The sequence below is a fragment of the Pseudophryne corroboree genome, chromosome 4 (genome assembly GCF_028390025.1).
Source record: "Pseudophryne corroboree isolate aPseCor3 chromosome 4, aPseCor3.hap2, whole genome shotgun sequence".
NCBI lineage: Eukaryota > Metazoa > Chordata > Amphibia > Anura > Myobatrachidae > Pseudophryne > Pseudophryne corroboree.
In genome coordinates, this window is record NC_086447.1 from 614,333,386 (window position 1) to 614,353,252 (window position 19,867).

General features: G+C 47.8%; 1 protein-coding gene across 1 annotated transcript in view; it reads right to left on the reverse strand.

Annotated features, from left to right (window-relative positions):
- The window catches only part of TULP4 (TUB like protein 4), an 807,065-nt gene extending 787,957 nt beyond the window's left edge, over window positions 1-19,108 (reverse strand). The window contains exon 1 of the mRNA XM_063917647.1: window positions 19,092-19,108. The gene's annotated coding sequence lies outside the window, so the exon portion shown is untranslated. The remainder of the gene's footprint in view (window positions 1-19,091) is intronic.
- Window positions 19,109-19,867: the final 759 nt, after the last annotated feature.

Genomic DNA, 19,867 nt, shown 5'->3' on the forward strand with positions numbered 1-19,867 from the left:
AAGAGGTGCAAGATGGAATTGTCCTTGGGCCCTCCCACCCACCCTTATGTTGTATAAACAAAACAGGACATGCACACTTTAACCAACCCATCATTTCAGTGACAGGGTCTGCCACACGACTGTGACTGATATGACGGGTTGGTTTGGACCCCCCCCAAAAAAGAAGCAATTAATCTCTCCTTGCACAAACTGGCTCTACAGAGGCAAGATGTCCACCTCATCTTCACCCTCCGATATATCACCGTGTACATCCCCCTCCTCACAGATTATCAATTCGTCCCCACTGGAATCCACCATCTCAGCTCCCTGTGTACTTTGTGGAGGCAATTGCTGCTGGTCAATGTCTCCGCGGAGGAATTGATTATAATTCATTTTAATGAACATCATCTTCTCCACATTTTCTGGATGTAACCTCGTACGCCGATTGCTGACAAGGTGAGCGGCGGCACTAAACACTCTTTCGGAGTACACACTTGTGGGAGGGCAACTTAGGTAGAATAAAGCCAGTTTGTGCAAGGGCCTCCAAATTGCCTCTTTTTCCTGCCAGTATAAGTACGGACTGTGTGACGTGCCTACTTGGATGCGGTCACTCATATAATCCTCCACCATTCTATCAATGTTGAGAGAATCATATGCAGTGACAGTAGACGACATGTCCGTAATCGTTGTCAGGTCCTTCAGTCCGGACCAGATGTCAGCATCAGCAGTCGCTCCAGACTGCCCTGCATCACCGCCAGCGGGTGGGCTCGGAATTCTGAGCCTTTTCCTCGCACCCCCAGTTGCGGGAGAATGTGAAGGAGGAGATGTTGACAGGTCGCGTTCCGCTTGACTTGACAATTTTGTCACCAGCAGGTCTTTCAACCCCAGCAGACCTGTGTCTGCCGGAAAGAGAGATCCAAGGTAGGCTTTAAATCTAGGATCGAGCATGGTGGCCAAAATGTAGTGCTCTGATTTCAACAGATTGACCACCCGTGAATCCTTGTTAAGCGAATTAAGGGCTGCATCCACAAGTCCCACATGCCTAGCGGAATCGCTCCCTTTTAGCTCCTTCTTCAATGCCTCCAGCTTCTTCTGCAAAAGCCTGATGAGGGGAATGACCTGACTCAGGCTAGCAGTGTCTGAACTGACTTCACGTGTGGCAAGTTCAAAGGGCATCAGAACCTTGCACAACGTTGAAATCATTCTCCACTGCACTTGAGACAGGTGCATTCCACCTACTATATCGTGCTCAATTGTATAGGCTTGAATGGCCTTTTGCTGCTCCTCCAACCTCTGAAGCATATAGAGGGTTGAATTCCACCTCGTTACCACTTCTTGCTTCAGATGATGGCAGGGCAGGTTCAGTAGTTTTTGGTGGTGCTCCAGTCTTCTGTACGTGGTGCCTGTACGCCGAAAGTGTCCCGCAATTTTTCTGGCCACCGACAGCATCTCTTGCACGCCCCTGTCGTTTTTAAAAAAATTCTGCACCACCAAATTCAAGGTATGTGCAAAACATGGGACGTGCTGGAATTTGCCCATATTTAATGCACACACAATATTGCTGGCGTTGTCCGATGCCACAAATCCACAGGAGAGTCCAATTGGGGTAAGCCATTCCGCGATGATCTTCCTCAGTTGCCGTAAGAGGTTTTCAGCTGTGTGCGTATTCTGGAAAGCGGTGATACAAAGCGTAGCCTGCCTAGGAAAGAGTTGGCGTTTGCGAGATGCTGCTACTGGTGCCGCCGCTGCTGTTCTTGCGGCGGGAGTCCATACATCTACCCAGTGGGCTGTCACAGTCATATAGTCCTGACCCTGCCCTGCTCCACTTGTCCACATGTCCGTGGTTAAGTGGACATTGGGTACAACTGCATTTTTTAGGACACTGGTGAGTCTTTTTCTGACGTCCGTGTACATTCTCGGTATCGCCTGCCTAGAGAAGTGGAACCTAGATGGTATTTGGTAACGGGGGCACACTGCCTCAATAAATTGTCTAGTTCCCTGTGAACTAACGGCGGATACCGGACGCACGTCTAACACCAACATAGTTGTCAAGGACTCAGTTATCCGCTTTGCAGTAGGATGACTGCTGTGATATTTCATCTTCCTCGCAAAGGACTGTTGAACAGTCAATTGCTTACTGGAAGTAGTACAAGTGGGCTTACGACTTCCCCTCTGGGATGACCATCGACTCCCAGCGGCAGCAACAGCAGCGCCAGCAGCAGTAGGCGTTACACGCAAGGATGCATCAGAGGAATCCCAGGCAGGAGAGGACTCGTCAGAATTGCCAGTGACATGGCCTGCAGGACTATTGGCATTCCTGGGGAAGGAGGAAATTGACACTGAGGGAGTTGGTGGGGTGGTTTGCGTGAGCTTGGTTACAAGAGGAAGGGATTTACTGGTCAGTGGACTGCTTCCGCTGTCACCCAAAGTTTTTGAACTTGTCACTGACTTATTATGAATGCGCTGCAGGTGACGTATAAGGGAGGATGTTCCGAGGTGGTTAACGTCCTTACCCCTACTTATTACAGCTTGACAAAGGGAACACACGGCTTGACACCTGTTGTCCGCATTTCTGGTGAAATACCTCCACACCGAAGAGCTGATTTTTTTGGTATTTTCACCTGGCATGTCAACGGCCATATTCCTCCCACGGACAACAGGTGTCTCCCCGGGTGCCTGACTTAAACAAACCACCTCACCATCAGAATCCTCCTGGTCAATTTCCTCCCCAGCGCCAGCAACACCCATATCCTCCTCATCCTGGTGTACTTCAACACTGACATCTTCAATCTGACTATCAGGAACTGGACTGCGGGTGCTCCTTCCAGCACTTGCAGGGGGCGTGCAAATGGTGGAAGGCGCATGCTCTTCACGTCCAGTGTTGGGAAGGTCAGGCATCGCAACCGACACAATTGGACTCTCCTTGTGGATTTGGGATTTCGAAAAATGCACAGTTCTTTGCTGTGCTGCTTTTGCCAGCTTGAGTCTTTTCATTTTTCTAGCGAGAGGCTGAGTGCTTCCATCCTCATGTGAAGCTGAACCACTAGCCATGAACATAGGCCAGGGCCTCAGCCGTTCCTTGCCACTCCGTGTGGTAAATGGCATATTGGCAAGTTTACGCTTCTCCTCCGACAATTTTATTTTAGGTTTTGGAGTCCTTTTTTTACTGATATTTGGTGTTTTGGATTTGACATGCTCTGTACTATGACATTGGGCATCGGCCTTGGCAGACGACGTTGCTGGCATTTCATCGTCTCGGCCATGACTAGTGGCAGCAGCTTCAGCACGAGGTGGAAGTGGATCTTGATCTTTCCCTAATTTTGGAACCTCAACATTTTTGTTCTCCATATTTTAATAGGCACAACTAAAAGGCACCTCAGGTAAACAATGGAGATGGATGGATTGGATACTAGTATACAATTATGGGCGGGCTGCCGAGTGCCGACACAGAGGTAGCCACAGCCGTGAACTACCGCACTGTACTGTGTCTGCTGCTAATATATAGACTGGTTGATAAAGAGATAGTATACTCGTAACTAGTATGTATGTATAAAGAAAGAAAAAAAAACCACGGTTAGGTGGTATATACAATTATGGACGGGCTGCCGAGTGCCGACACAGAGGTAGCCACAGCCGTGAACTACCGCACTGTACTGTGTCTGCTGCTAATATATAGACTGGTTGATAAAGAGATAGTATACTCGTAACTAGTATGTATGTATAAAGAAAGAAAAAAAAACCACGGTTAGGTGGTATATACAATTATGGACGGGCTGCCGAGTGCCGACACAGAGGTAGCCACAGCCGTGAACTACCGCACTGTACTGTGTCTGCTGCTAATATATAGACTGGTTGATAAAGAGATAGTATACTCGTAACTAGTATGTATGTATAAAGAAAGAAAAAAAAACCACGGTTAGGTGGTATATACAATTATGGACGGGCTGCCGAGTGCCGACACAGAGGTAGCCACAGCCGTGAACTACCGCACTGTACTGTGTCTGCTGCTAATATAGACTGGTTGATAAAGAGATAGTATACTACTAATATTATATATACTGGTGGTCAGGTCACTGGTCACTAGTCACACTGGCAGTGGCACTCCTGCAGCAAAAGTGTGCACTGTTTAATTTTAATATAATATTATGTACTCCTGGCTCCTGCTATAACCTATAACTGGCACTGCAGTAGTGCTCCCCAGTCTCCCCCACAATTATAAGCTGTGTGAGCTGAGCAGTCAGACAGATATATAATATATATAGATGATGCAGCACACTGGCCTGAGCCTGAGCAGTGCACACAGATATGGTATGTGACTGACTGAGTCACTGTGTGTATCGCTTTTTTCAGGCAGAGAACGGATATATTAAATAAACTGCACTGTGTGTCTGGTGGTCACTCACTATATAATATATTATGTACTCCTGGCTCCTGCTATAACCTATAACTGGCACTGCAGTAGTGCTCCCCAGTCTCCCCCACAATTATAAGCTGTGTGAGCTGAGCAGTCAGACAGATATATATAATATTATATATAGATAATAGATGATGCAGCACACTGGCCTGAGCCTGAGCAGTGCACACAGATATGGTATGTGACTGAGTCACTGTGTGCTGTGTATCGCTTTTTTCAGGCAGAGAACGGATTATAAATAAAACTGGTGGTCACTGGTCACTATCAGCAAAACTCTGCACTGTACTGAGTACTCCTAATGCTCCCCAAAATTAGTAAATCAAGTGTCTCTCTAATCTATTCTAAACGGAGAGGACGCCAGCCACGTCCTCTCCCTATCAATCTCAATGCACGTGTGAAAATGGCGGCGACGCGCGGCTCCTTATATAGAATCCGAGTCTCGCGATAGAATCCGAGCCTCGCGAGAATCCGACAGCGTCATGATGACGTTCGGGCGCGCTCGGGTTAACCGAGCAAGGCGGGAAGATCCGAGTCGCTCGGACCCGTGAAAAAAAACATGAAGTTCTGGCGGGTTCGGATTCAGAGAAACCGAACCCGCTCATCTCTAATAGAGATACATAGAAAGCTTAAAAGGATTCAGGCCTCCATATCACAGGGCCTTGCAACGGATGTTGTACTGCTCTCAGTCAGAGAGTAAATGTAACCATTGAGCACAGCAACCTTTTTGGAGCACATGTCAGTAGTCCTGTTTCACTAGCTACACATCACAAGCCCTTCCAGTGATTGACAGAGAGAGAATGCTCATAACAGGGACAGAGGCACCTTAGCTGCTTACTGTATATTGGTGGTCATTCCGAGTTGTTCGATCGCTAGCAGTTTTTAGCAGCCGTGCAAACGCTAAGCCGCCTCCCACTGGGAGTGTATTTTAGCTTAGCAGAAGTGTGAACGAAAGGATCGCAGAGCGGCTACAAAATATTTTGTGCAGTTTCAGAGTAGCTTCAGATCTACTCAGCGCTTGCGATCACTTCAGACTATTTAGTTCCTGTTTTGACGTCACGAACACGCCCTGCGTTCGCCCAGCCACGCCTGCGTTTTTCCTGGCATGCCTGCGTTTTTCCGAACACTCCCTTAAAACGGTCATTGACACCCAGAAACGCCCTCTTCCTGTCAATCACTCTGCGGCCAGCAGTGCGACTGAAAAGCTTCGCTAGACCTTGTGTGAAACGACATCGTTTGTTGTAATAGTACGACGCGCGTGCGCATTGCGCCGCATACGCATACGCAGAAGTGCCGATTTTTTGCCTGATTGCTGCGCAGCGAACAAAAGCAGCTAGCGATCAACTCGGAATGACCACCTTTGTGTTTAATGATGAGTCAGGACCAAATGCCACAGTTGTAAGCAGTTATTGCCTGACACAGCAGCGTGGAGTTTCCATTATGGGAATAGTACCTAAAATTGCCTAGTATAACATCCAGCTAAACATTGCTACAGTTACAGTGCCTGGTAATAAGATTATTCACAGACTATCAAGATAGACCCATATTTGCCAAAAGATATTGTGCTGCACTGCAACAGGAGAGATTGTTACGGTGGAAAGCAATTGCCTACAGACAGGAAAGAGTTGCAAAACCGCCTGGTTGGACAGGACCAGCTATACTTTATGTACTGTGGGGGTAATTCCAAGTTGATCGCAGCAGCAAGTTTGTTAGCAATTGGGCAAAACCATGTGCACAGCAGGGGAGGCAGATATAACATGTGCAGAGAGAGTTAGATTTGGGTGTGGTGTGTTCAGTCTGCAATCTAATTAGTAGTGTAAAAATAAAGCAGCCAGTATTTACCCTGCACAGAAATAAAATAACCCACCCAAATCTAACTCTTTCTGCACATGTTATATCTGCCTCCCCTGCAGTGCACATGGGCCCTCATTCCGAGTTGTTCGCTCGCAAGCTAATTTTAGCAGCTTTGCACACGCTAAGCCGCCGCCTACTGGGAGTGAATCTTAGCTTATCAAAATTGCGAACGAAAGATTAGCAAAATTGCGAATAGACACTTCTTAGCAGTTTCTGAGTAGCTCCACACTTACTCGGCAACTGCGATCAGTTCAGTCAGTTTCGTTCCTGGTTTGACGTCACAAACACTCCCAGCGTTCGGACAGACACTCCTCCGTTTCTCCAGCCACTCCCGCGTTTTTCCCAGAAACGGCAGCGTTTTTTCGCACACACCCATAAAACGGCCAGTTTCCTCCCAGAAACACCCACTTCCTGTCAATCACATTACGATCACCAGAACGAAGAAAAAACCTCGTAATGCCGTGAGTAAAATACCTAACTGCATAGAAAATTTACTTGGCGCAGTCGCACTGCGGACATTGCGCATGCGCATTAGCGACTAATCGCTCTGTTGCGAGAAAAATATAACGAGCGAACAACTCGGAATGACCCCCATGGTTTTGCCCAATTGCTATCAAAAATCCTGCTGCGATCAACTTGGAATTACCCCCATGGTTTTGCCCACTTGCTAACATATTTGCTGCTGCGATCAACTCAGAATTACCCCCTGTGATCTATCCATTGCTACATTCATCCCAGACTTTTAACTGATCTCAGGAGATAACTTTCTTAGAGAAGTGCACTAAACTCAATGTAGCTAGCTACAAAATTACAAAGGTTTTATGGGGCCCCAGGGCCGGATTAAGCCTTGGGGGTGCCCGGGGCACTTAAGACAGAGGGGCCCCGGTGGAAGGTAGGGGATGTATATTAGATTGTGCATACCTCTCAACATGTCCCATTCCAGGAGGGACAAAATGCTCTCTGCCTGGACTTCCCACTTAATATATGATTGATGTAACCTGTGTTTAACTATTTAATTGTTAAGAAAGGTATTTCAACGCAGGTGTTTGCAATCATAAATTAAGAAGGAAGTACAGGTAGAAAGCATTTTGTCCCTCCTGGAATGGGTCATGGTAGGAGGTATAGATTGTGTATATTACATTTAAACCAATGGTGTATATTAGTTTTAAAGCAATAGTTTAATAATACCTGGGTACTGTTAATAGAGTAGCTCCACCTAATTGAAAGACAACTATTTTATCAAATGTTTTTGTAGAGAAAAAAAGACAACTTAAACAACCTTAAAATACACATAGAAAAATAAAATGTATCTTGTCACATGCAAGAATAGCATCAGCCTCTGTATTACTTACACACTGGGACAGGACCCAGGAGCACTTTCTGTGTGTGTGTCTCTATCTCTAGACCCAAATGGTTTAGTTGAATAAAAGTTTACACAGTACTCAGACACCCAGGCAGGGAGGAGGAGAAGCTAGTATCCCTGTGTCACAGCTCTCTCCACCCTCCTATCTCTATTCTGGTCAGAAAGCTCAGTTGGTAGCTCATAAAACATAATATTCCTGTGTCTCTGCCTGCACTGCATACTGCCCTGCTTGCATTCTGGCTCTCACATTAAGAGGGAAAGCTAGTGATATCAGTGTGCTTTGGCCGGGGGGGCCCTGACAAAGGGGGCCCGGGGTACAGTATGCCCTGCATCCCCCTCTTAATCTGGCTATGTGGGGCCCCAATTATAAGAGTATTTTAAATGTGATTGTCAAATGTTGATATTATTTCTTGTGCTTTGTTCTCTGCATGAAAAGGGTATGTGAATAACATACATATTGCCATTATATGTTATAATCTCCTCAAGTCCTTACAGCAGAGAAAAGCTTACAGAAATGCTTCAGTTGAATAAAATTCATATAGAGATATTGTGTAATTAATGTCTGTATGTAATATATTTGGAATTGTATTGTGAGTTGCTGGCGAAACATATTCCTGTTAGGAGCTACAGACATAAGGTCCAGGTGAGGAATATCAGAAGAAAGAAGTAACACATTTAATCAGGGGATCAACCTTCCTAATACCTACATGTAAATTGTTAACATCTGTGATACCAACTCCTGGGTGTCACAAGAGGATGGTTGAAACAGACACAAAGAGGAAAGAAACAGACAGACAGTGGATGTGACATGTGAGAGGATGGTGGGAAGAGACAGACAGAGGCTGTGAATGGATGGTGGGAAGAAAGACACAGATAAAAGAGTCAGACCAGCAAGCAGAGGGTGTGAGAGGACAGAGAAAAGAGACAGGCAAACAACGGATGTGAGAGGATGGTGGAAAGAGACACACAGAGGAAAGAGACATGCAGAATGTAAGGGCTAGAGAGTAACAGAGAAATAGATGGACAGGAAAGAGACAGAGGGAAGAGACAAACAGAAGCAAGGGACAGTCAGACAGAAGAAAGATACAGAGAGAGGAAATCATATATCAGCCCCTCTGCCCAAAAGCCATTACCTTGCTATTTATGCACACACGACACATTGATTCAGCCTGCTCCTCACTGGCACACCTCTGCCACATGGGAGCTTTTGGACAGTCAGGAAGTGGAACATCCTGCTCTTCAGAGGTTCTGATACAGAAGATAGACAGTCACTAGATCTACAGTAAAAGGTCGACAGTCAAAAGGTCGACAGGGTCAAAATGTCGACAGTCAAAAGGTCAGCAGGGTCAAAAGGTCAGCAGGGTCAGTCAAAAGGTCGGCACAGAAAAATAAAATTGTGGGTTTTGTTTTGTATTTTTAATTTCTCATACGTCCTAGAGGATGCTGGGGTCCACTTTAGTACCATGGGGTATAGACGGTTCCGCAGGAGCCATGGGCACTTTAAGACTTTTCAAGGGTGTGAACTGGCTCCTCCCTCTATGCCCCTCCTCCAGACCTCAGTTTAGAAAATCTGCCCAGGCAAACTGGATGCACTCCAGGGGAGCTCTACTGAGTTTCTCTGAAAAGACTTATGTTAGTTTTTTTATTTTCAGGGAGAACTGCTGGCAACAGTCTCCCTGCTTCGTGGGACTTAGGGGGCAGAAGTAGGAACCAACTTCCTGAAGAGTTTCATGGCTCTGCTTCTGGCTGACAGGACACCATTAGCTCCTGAAGGGTACTGAACGCTAGCTGCGGCTATGTGCTCACTTCCACAGCACGCCGTCACTCCCCTTGCAGAGCCAGAAGTCAGAAGACAGGTGAGTGTTAGAAGAAGAACTTCAATCAAAGTGACGGCTAAAGGTACCGCGCGACTGGCGGGAGCGCAGCGCGCCATGTTGCCCACATATACACAGGCACTGCAGGGCGCGGGGGGCACCCTGGGCAGCATGAAACCTATTGAAACTGGCATAAATAAGGGGCATAAGTTGCTGAGGCACAGTCCAGTATAAAAAATTACCTCATAAATGCTGAGAAGAAACCCGCCATTGAGGGGGCGGGGCTTCCTCCTCAGTCAGCCAGCACACTGCTCAACGCCATTTTCTCTCCTTCCAGGCTGCAGAGAAGAACGCTGGTCATCCTCCAGTGTCTGTGGTGTGGTTGTGCACATGTGTGACATGTCTGAGGCAGGGAGCTCTTCCCCTGAGGGAGCAATTTTAGGGACACAGAGTTGTAATGTGGTGGCGTTGCCGGCACACCAAGAGCCTGAATGGGTGAAAGAATTACGTGATAGTGTGAATCATAGTAAGAGATTGGATAAGTCTGAGTCTCATGCAGAAAGCTGGAGAAAATCAGTGGAAGATGTGAATTTTCATAGTCCTGCTTTTTCATCCATAGGCGACCCCTCTGGGTCACATAAGAGACCATTTGCACAAATAATACATACTGATACCGACACGGACTCTGATTCCTGTGTCGACGATAGTGATTCCAGGGGAATAGATCCTAAATTGGCAAAAAGCATTCAATACATGATTGTTGCTATAAAGGAAGTTACGGAAGCCCCTCCTGTACCTCAGGAGAAGGCTTATTTTTATAAAGAGAGGAAAATTAATGTAACTTTCCCTCCTTCTCATGAGCTAAATACCTTATTTGAGGGAGTTTGGGTAAACCCTGAAAAGAAATTTCAGGTTCCCAAAAGGATTCAGGTTGCTTATCCTTTCCTGGCAGAGGACAGGAAAAGGTGGGAGTCACCCTAGTATTAGACAGTGCCCTGTCAAGGTTAACTAAAAAGGTGATTCTTCCTGCACCTGGGACGGCTTCACTGAAGGAGCCGGCAGACCGCAAGTTGGAGACTACGTTAAAATCTATTTATGTGGCCAATGGTGCATTGCTCAGGCCCACCATGCTTGCGCATGGGTGAGTAGGGCTATCAAAAAATGGTCAGATAACCTGTCATCGGAAATTGACACTATAGAGACGAGATACTCCTAACGTTAGATCATATCAAATACGCTGCTGCATACATGCTAGAAGGCATGAAAGATATTGGACTCTTGGGTTCAAAAACCACTACCATGGCAGTATCAGCTCGGAGGGCGTTGTGGATTCGCCAGTGGAATGCTGATGCAGATTCCAAAAGAAATATGGATGCTCTGCCGTATAAAGGTGAGGCCTTGTTTGGAGATGGGCTGGATGCATTAGTCTCTGCGGCTACCGCAGGTAAGTCTACATTCTTGCCTTATGCTCCTGCAGCGGCGTAAAAGACACATCACTCTCAGATGCAGTCCTTTCGGCCCAACAAATACAAAAAGGCCAAAGGTTCCCCCTTCTTTGCAGGTAGAGGAAGAGGAAAGTGAAAAAAATCCGCAGCGTCTCCAGGATCGCAGGAGCAGAAATCAACCCCTGCTTCTGCCAAATCTGCAGCATGACGCTGGGGCTCCCTTGCGGGAGTCCGCTCGCGTGGGAGCACGTCTGAAACTTTTCAGTCAGATCTGGCTTCAGTCTGGCCTGGACCCCTGGGTCTTACAAATATCTTTCATGCCTTCTAGCATGTACAAATAGTGTCCCATGGATACAAACTGGAGTTTCAACACGTCACCCCATCCCGATTTTTCAAATCGACCTTGCCAGCTTTTCTTCCAGAAAGAGAAGTAGTAACAGCTGCAATTCAAAAATTATGTCAGGATCAAGTCATTGTCCTGGTACTCTTGTCACAGCAAGGAGAAGGTTTTTATTTAAGCCTTTTCGTAGTGCCGAAGCCAGATGGCTCGGTCAGACCAATTTTAAACCTGAAATATCTGAATCTCTACCTCAAAAGGTTCAAGTTCAAGATGGAATCTCATGGTGTCAGTAGACATAAAAGATGCTTATTTGCATGTTCCCATTTATCCTCCTCACCAAGCTTATCTGAGATTCGCAGTACAGGATTGCCATTACCAGTTCCAGACGTTGCCGTTCGGACTCTACACGGCACCGAGGGTATTCACCAAGGTGATGGCGGAGATGATGGTCCACCTTCAACAACAAGGAGTCAATATAATTCCTTACCTGGGCGATCTCCTGATAAAGGCGAGATCCAAGGAACGGTTGGTGCAGAACATTGCACTCTCCCTGTCAGTACTCCAACGACACGATTGGATCATGAATTTTCCAAAGTCACAATTGGAACCGACGACAAGATTGTCCTTTCTGGGGATGATACTGGACACAGAAGTACAGAGGGTATTCCTTCCAGTGGAAAAGGCTCTGGAAATCCAGAGACTGGTCAAGCAAATTTTGAAACCAACAAGAGTGTCGATCCATCAATGTATTCGGTTGTTTGGAAAGATGGTAGCGGCCTACGAGGCCATACAGTTTGGCTGAATCCATGCCAGAGCTTTCCAGTGGGACCTGTTGGACAAGTGGTCCGGATCCCACCTGCACATGCACCAGAAGATAATGCTGTCCTCCAAAGCCAGGATTTCGCTCCTGTGGTGGCTACACAGTTCTCACCTATTAGAGGGACGCAGGTTCGGGATTCAGGACTGGGTCCTAGTAACCACAGAGGCAAGTCTCCGAGGCTGGGGAGCAGTCACACAGGGGAAAAGGAAGATGTTCAAGTCAGGAAACCTGTCTTTACATAAACGTGCTGGAATTGAGAGGCATTTACAACGGCCTTCTACAAGCGGTGCATCTTCTTCAAGATCAACCCGTGCAGATCCAGTCGGACAATGTAACAGCAGTCGCCTACATAAACCGCCAGGGCGGAATGAAAAGCAGAGCAGCAATGGCAGAGGTGACAAAGATCCTCCTCTGGGCAGAAAGACATGCAAGAGCTCTGTCGGCAATTTTCATTCCTGGAGTGGACAACTGGGAAGCAGACTTCCTCAGCAGACATGATCTCGATCCAGAAGAGTGGGGCCTCCACCAAGAAGTCTTCGCAGAGGTGACAGGTCTTTGGGGAGCTCCTCAAGTAGACATGATGGCATCTCGTCTCAACAAGAAGCTTCAGAGATATTGTTCCAGGTCGAGAGACCCTCAAACAATAGCAGTGGATGCACTGGTGACCCAGTGGGTGTTTCAGTCGGTATATGTCTTCCCTCCACTTCCACTAATACCAAACGTTCTCAAAATCATACGGAGAACAAGGGTTTGAGCGATCCTCATTGCCCCAGACTGGCCAAGGAGGACTTGGTATCCAGATCTTCAGGAGTTGCTCATGGAAGATCCTCGGCCTCTTCCTCCTCGCGAGGACCTGCTGCAGCAGGGGCCATGCGTATATCAAGACTTACCACGGCTACGTTTGACGCCATGGCTTTTGAGCGCCGGATCCTAGCCCGAAAGGGTATTCCAAAAGTAGTCACACTTATTCAGGCCAGGAAAGGAGTAACGTCTAAGCATTACCACCGTATTTGGAGAAAATATGTGTCTTGGTGTGAATCCAAGAAGGCTTCAACGGAAGCGTTTCAGTTAGGACGTTTTCTCCATTTTCTACAGTCTGGTGTGGATGCGGGCCTACGATTGGGTTCAATCAAGGTCCAGATTTCGGCCTTATCAATTTTCTTTCAAAGACAATTGGCCTCCCTTCCAGAAGTTCAGAAGTTCATGAAAGGAGTGCTGCACATCCTACCTCCATTTGTGCCCCCGGTGGCTCCATGGGACCTTAATGTGGTCTTGCAGTTCCTGCAATCAGATTGGTTTGAACAACTGAAGTAGATAGAATTGAAGTTTCTCACTTGGAAAGTGGTCATGTTATTGGCCTTGGCATCCGCAAGGCGGGTGTCTGAGTTGGGGGCTTTGTCCCACAAGAGCCCTTACCTGATCTTCCATGAAGATAGAGCAGAGTTGAGAACTCGCCAACAATTTCTTCCAAAGGTTGTTTCGTCTTTCCATATCAACCAACCTATTGTGGTGCCAGTGGCTACTGACACCTTCACTGCATCAAAGTCTCTTGATGTAGTTAGAGCTTTGAAAATTTATGTCGCAAGAACAGCTTGGGTACGGAAAACAGAGGCTCTGTTTGTCCTGTATGCTCCCAACAAGATTGGGTGTCCTGCTTCTAAGCAGACCATTGCACGCTGGATCAGAGGGACGATTCAGCACGCTCATTCCACGGCAGGATTGCCGATACCGAAGTCGGTAAATGACCATTCTACTAGAAAGGTGGGCGCATCCTGGGCGGCTGCCCGGGGGGTCTCGGCATTACAACTACGAGCAGCTACTTGGGCAGCTACTTGGTCAGGGGCAAACACGTTTCCAAAGTTTTACAAGTTTGACACCTTGGCCAATGAGGACCTCAAGTTTGGTCAATCGGTGCTTCAGAGTCATCCGCACTCTCCCGCCCATACTGGAGCTTTGGTATAACCTTATTGTACTAAAGTGGACCCCAGCATCCTCTAGGACGTATGAGAAAACAGGTTTTTAATACCTACCGGTAAATCCTTTACTCCTAGTCTGTAGAGGATGCTGGGCGCCCGACCCAGTGCGTACTTTTCCTGCAGTTATTACGTTTGTAGTTACACAGATGTTGTGTTACGGTTATTTTCAGCATGTTGCTGCAATTCTTCATGCCCGTTGGCATGTGTTATGTTGAATGCCATGTGTGCGGCATGGTTGAGGTGTGAGCTGGGATGAATCTCACCATTAAAGTGAGTCCTTTCCTCGAAATGTCCGTCTCCCTGGGCACAGTTCCTATAACTGAGGTCTGGAGGAGGGGCATAGAGGGAGAAGCCAGTTCACACCCTTGAAAAGTCTTAAAGTGCCCATGGCTCCTGCGGAACCGTCTATACCCCATGGTACTAAAGTGGACCCCAGCATCCTCTACGGACTAGGAGAAAAGGATTTACCGGTAGGCTGTAGGGAGTAGCGCTGGAGGGTGGGTGTAGTGTAGGGAGCAGCGCTGGATAGTGGGTGTAGTGTAGGGAGCAACACTGGATAGTGAGTGTAGTGTAGGGAGCAGCGCTGGATAGTGAGTGTAGTGTAGGGAGCAGCGCTGGATAGTGGGTGTAATGTAGGGAGCAGCGCTGAATAGTGAGTGTAGTGTAGGGAGCAGCGCTGAATAGTGGGTGTAGTGTAGGGAGCAGCGCTGGATAGTGGGTGTAGTGTAGGGAGCAGCGCTGGATAGTGAGTGTATTGTAGGGAGCAGCACTGGTGTAGTGTAGTGTAGGGACTAGGGAGCAGCACTGGAGGGTGTAGGAAGCGGAGTGGGAGGGAGGCTGCAGTGAGCACTGCAGTGAGGGGGGGTGGGTGTCAGTAATACTACACTTACCATTAGGCGGACTATCACTGACTTGGTTTGGGAGTGTTGTGGACTCGGGGTTTCTTCCGGTGACCCGTAAGAGGAACCGCAACTGGGTCGCAGCAGAGATGGCCGAATGTAGGTTTTCCTCATGCAGGATTTGGACGGCAGGCAGGAGGCACGTGTGGACGCTGGAGGTCTCCTGAAAGACAAGACTTGAAAAGGAGCTGATGAATTGGTGAAGAGTACCCTAAGCTCACTGAGAGCGATACTGAGGTGCTGGAGGCACTGAGGTGCTTGGAGGCACTGAGATACTTGGCGGCGCTGAGGCGCTTGGAGGCGCTGAGGTGCTTGGAGGCGCTGAGGTGCTTGGAGGCGCTTGGAAGCGCTGAGGCGCTTGGAGACTCTGAGGTGCTTGGAGGCGCTGAGGCGCTTGGAGGCACTGAGGTGCTCGGAGACGCTGAGGTGCTTGGAAGCACTGAGGTGCTCGGAGACGCTGAGGCACTTGGAGATGCTGAGAAGGCTGGAGACTACAGGGATACGGGGGCACTGGAGATCACAACTCTTGGGAGAATAGATGATACTCAGGCGCCGGAGCTCTGCCCGGCGTCTGAATTTGAACTTCCCACCAGTGCCTGATTGGAGGGAAGTACTGATGACGTCACCCGCACCTTCCGTGGACGCCGGGCGTACCCGCGACGTCCACACTCATGCTGGCCGGACGGAGCGCCGGGAGCCGGGAACCGCCAGCGAGGACGGCCGCACGGAGAGCCAGCGCGCCCGGAGGGGTTAGTATGGTGGCCGCGGCGGCGGCATGACACGGACAAGACACGCTGAACGCGCCGGAGGCCTTTCAAATTATAGCGCTGGCCGTCAGCCAGTCAGAACGGGCAGTCCGGCAGCCAATCAGGAGCCGCTGCGGCCGCTTCCCTGATTGGCCGCCGGTCCACCAGCTGTGATAGGCTGGCGGCTGGCACTACATTTGAAATGCCAACGCCGCGGTCTGTGTTCATGGCTGCCGCCCGCCTAGTCCTGCCGACCGCCTAATAGTAAGTGTTACTTACACCAACCCACCCTCACTGCACATGCGCAATGCAATCCCGTGAATCCCGGGATTGGAGGCTCCAATCCCGAGATTCAAATACCGGCATTTTTGGGCCAGAATCCCGGGATCCCGCCGATCCCGGGATTGGCCTCCCTGTATACAACCCCATGATGGTGATACTGATACAACACCCGTAGATAATATTATACCTCAACCCCCATTTCAGATCTTACCAACAACAGCAGGAATGGGTGAAGCCCCCGGAGGGGAAGGAGAAGGGACATATAACTTCAGTAGATTGGTGACTGGTCCTGGGGGAGGGAGCAGCCACCATGCAGACAGGAAAGAGGCAGGCATCGGGCACTGCTGCTGCTACTCGCTGTGCTGGAGCAAACATGTCAGGCTGTGACATGTCTGCTCTGCAGTCACGGCCAGGCCGCAGCTTATAGCAGCCATCGCCGCCGTACCTGTTCAGTAAAATAAGGGGTGTAAGGCGGCCACATACTGTATGTAAATAATAATAATAATTGAAACAAATTCCTAGCCAACGTTGGGGCACATGCCTCGGTGCTCCCCCAGAATCCACCACTACCCAATCGCATCTGTCTGTGACAGGGGCTTTCTTTCATATGGACTGAAAGCACACCCCTTTCACAGAGGTACTTCTATTAGGTGACGCTTATAGACCTTTTTTATTGGGCTTTTACTGTCTGCTGCTCTGCCCTGCCCCCCACTTCCAGCCCTTTCACATTGGCAGCGGGAGGCACCGAGTGCAGTGCCTCTGAAACACATTTAAAACAGTTTTTTAACAAGAAAAAAATGATTAAAATAATGTAAAGTCTAAAGCATATACTTATGACACAGAATATGTGTCATAAGTATCTTCTTTGTATTATTTCAATCATTAATGACAGGGGAGGCACTGCCTCCCCTACCTGCACGGACCTGGCCTATACATACATCTTAATGTACAACTTACTGCGTACGCATTGCACCTCCCCACTTTTTCTACTCATGAGAGCAGCCATAATCATCATCATCATAGGCAATTACGTATGCTAGGTGCAAAAGATATGACTGAAACAGGCATCCCCTTGGCATACACACAACTCTGGCAACCCTCCACCAACACTCCTGGAAGATGGTTCTCTTCCATGCATACACCCAGCTGACACTGAGAACATTTACTGTATGGAGAGAAACGTCCAATCGCTCAAAGATATGCAAATGCCTATATTCTCTACAGCACATGCGCAGTTTGCTAAACACTCACTAGATGCTGCAGCATTTGGACCTGCACACCTTTTTTGAATCACAGCGTCATAGATTATCAGAAATTTTTTCATGGCACCCGTAGGCCAAAAGATTCTTATTGAGAAATTTAGAAAGAAATATTAAATTAAGTAAATTGTGTTTATAGGTCATCCTAAGGTTCAGTTATGTGGTGAGGGATAAGATTCGCTTCTGTTTGTCCACATGTTATGTTTGGCAGCCACCAGCACTGGTTTTGCTTATTACATTGACCATAAATAATTTGAATTGGTCCTGGACCACCAACCCAGTGCACCCCTGCAAGTGTCCTGAGGCACCCCAGGGAGCCACGGCACACAGTTCGAGAACCACTGCTATATACTGTTGGCAGAAAATGCTCAGCACACTTCCTCCTCTCTAACCGACCCGAAGGGATGACCTTCTACTTGCCGAGTGCACTACTGTGCATGTACGGCCCTCGCACGTCTTACACCTCATGGCTTCCTGTGTATAGTATGTGCCCGTGAGTGACTCCAACTAATGGAGGCCCTGCAGAGACTCCAAACTCCACTGTTTCACTACTGCTATACTATATATATATATATATATATATATATATATACACATACACACATTGTGTTGACACCACAGCATATAAGTGATTCAGAGGTGGACACAGTTGCAGCAGCGACTGCATCATTTTTTACACAAGTGTCCAATTCTCAGCCTACTGAGACTCCCACTAGCAGAGGTGGTATTCCATCACCAGATGTACTGTGATGAAACATCATTGCAACAGCGGCCGGACTGACCTATGACAGGTGCAGTTTTGCAGTCAGAAGATGGCCATCTGAGTCAATATAACTGTTATGAGCCACCACTGTGACATCACTCATTTGTCTTCTGACTGTCTCCTAACAACCTGGAAGACGGCTGCTACGTATGTAGCACACCTGTTTGAAATGCTTTTGTTACCTGACTCCTCCTGTGATTGGTCTCTTTCCCTTCCCTGATCCTGGAGTCGGTGATATTACTAAGTTTCTGCACCTAGTGAGCCTGCCTCACTGCATACTATGCAGTTTCCAGTTCTTGTAACCATGGTTTGTCTGTCTGAACCCCACAGTTATTCCTGAGTCCTAGTTCCTTGTCAGTCCTAAGACCTATGCCTTATTGGATCCTGCCCAGTAACTGCCATCCTGTGTCTGTTTCTGCTCCGTGTCAACATCCAGCCATAGCCCTCCAGTTATTCTCATGCATGGTCCTGATACTTGTCTAAAGGTGTGTACACACGGTGAGATTTTTTCTTGAGATTTTGACTATATAGTCAAAATCGCAAGAAAAGTGAGTGCAAATCGCAAGGTGAAAGTCACCTTGCGATCCCGATGCGCGGCCCCGCCAGGTCAGCATCGCAAGAAAAGATAGACTGTGCAGGCAAGTCAATCCTTGCTAGATCGGTGTACTATCTAGTTCATCTCACATGTCAATGACATCTCACATAAGCCAAAATCTCACATAAGCCAAAATCGTAAGCACACATAGTCCATATCTCAAGAAAAGTTAGTCAAAATCTGTCCTATCTGGGCTCCGGGGAGTTCAAGGGAAATCGCAAGTAAAAATCGAACATAGCAAGGATCTCACCGTGTGTACACACCCTAACTCCTGCCAAGTCTTCATGAGTTTATCCTGCCACCTCAGGTCTTGTGACCATCCAGCCTGTGTGTCCTTGGTTGTCGCTAGCAAACTTTATTCATATTCACTCCAGCCGTGCCTGTATTCACAGGTCTGCAGCAATTTCTGAATATCTGTATCAGTACTCAAAGCTACAACTCTGCCTCTGAGTGTTATTACAGCCTAGTGAGTCACTATTCATTAAGCAAGTCTCTCTGCTCAAGCTGACAGAACTTGCTTTTAATCAACTCACGCACACACTCACCTAGTTACTCCCAGCAGTTATCACCTCATTCATTCAGTTCCCATTGTTCAGTTACCAGTGCATATTCAATCCTGTGGCTTCCAGTTATCATACCTTGTCAAGCTAATCTGCAATAACCATTCCAGTATCCTGCTAACCTGACCTGCAATTAACCCAAGCTTTGCTATCTGGTTTAATCAAGTCTTGCTGTCTTCACTTGCATCAGCCTTGCCATTATCACCTAGACAAAGTTTACAATTAACCCCAGTCTTGCCAAGTCATCTTGCATCCAGTCTGCCTGCAATCGACCCTTGCCTTGCCAGTTGCTATACCCCAGATGAAATTAACCTAATAGATCTCTGCCAATCCCGAACTTGGCTGAGCCATATCTTAACAGTAACTGCAACTTTGAACAAAGTCGCTGACCACAACACAGCCACATCTGTGTAGCCCCCCCACACACATACATACACACACACACACACACACACACACACACACACACACACACACACACACAGTTACCTCCCACGAATGTCTCTCTGCGTGCAATTTTAATATGCCCCTTAGAATGTTAACCATCAGGACCAACGCGCAGATTTAAAAAAATTGGCAGCACTGTGTAAACTTAGGGGCACTACAAGCACCAACATACCCTTATCCTGGCTGCAACTGGATATTATTTCATCCTGTTCCTGTTGCATACTGTGCACCTGTTTTTACTGATTAATAATTCCCTGGTTAAAGTTATCTGCCATGTGGCGTGACCTCCATCGCACACCATTGCCACCAGCCAC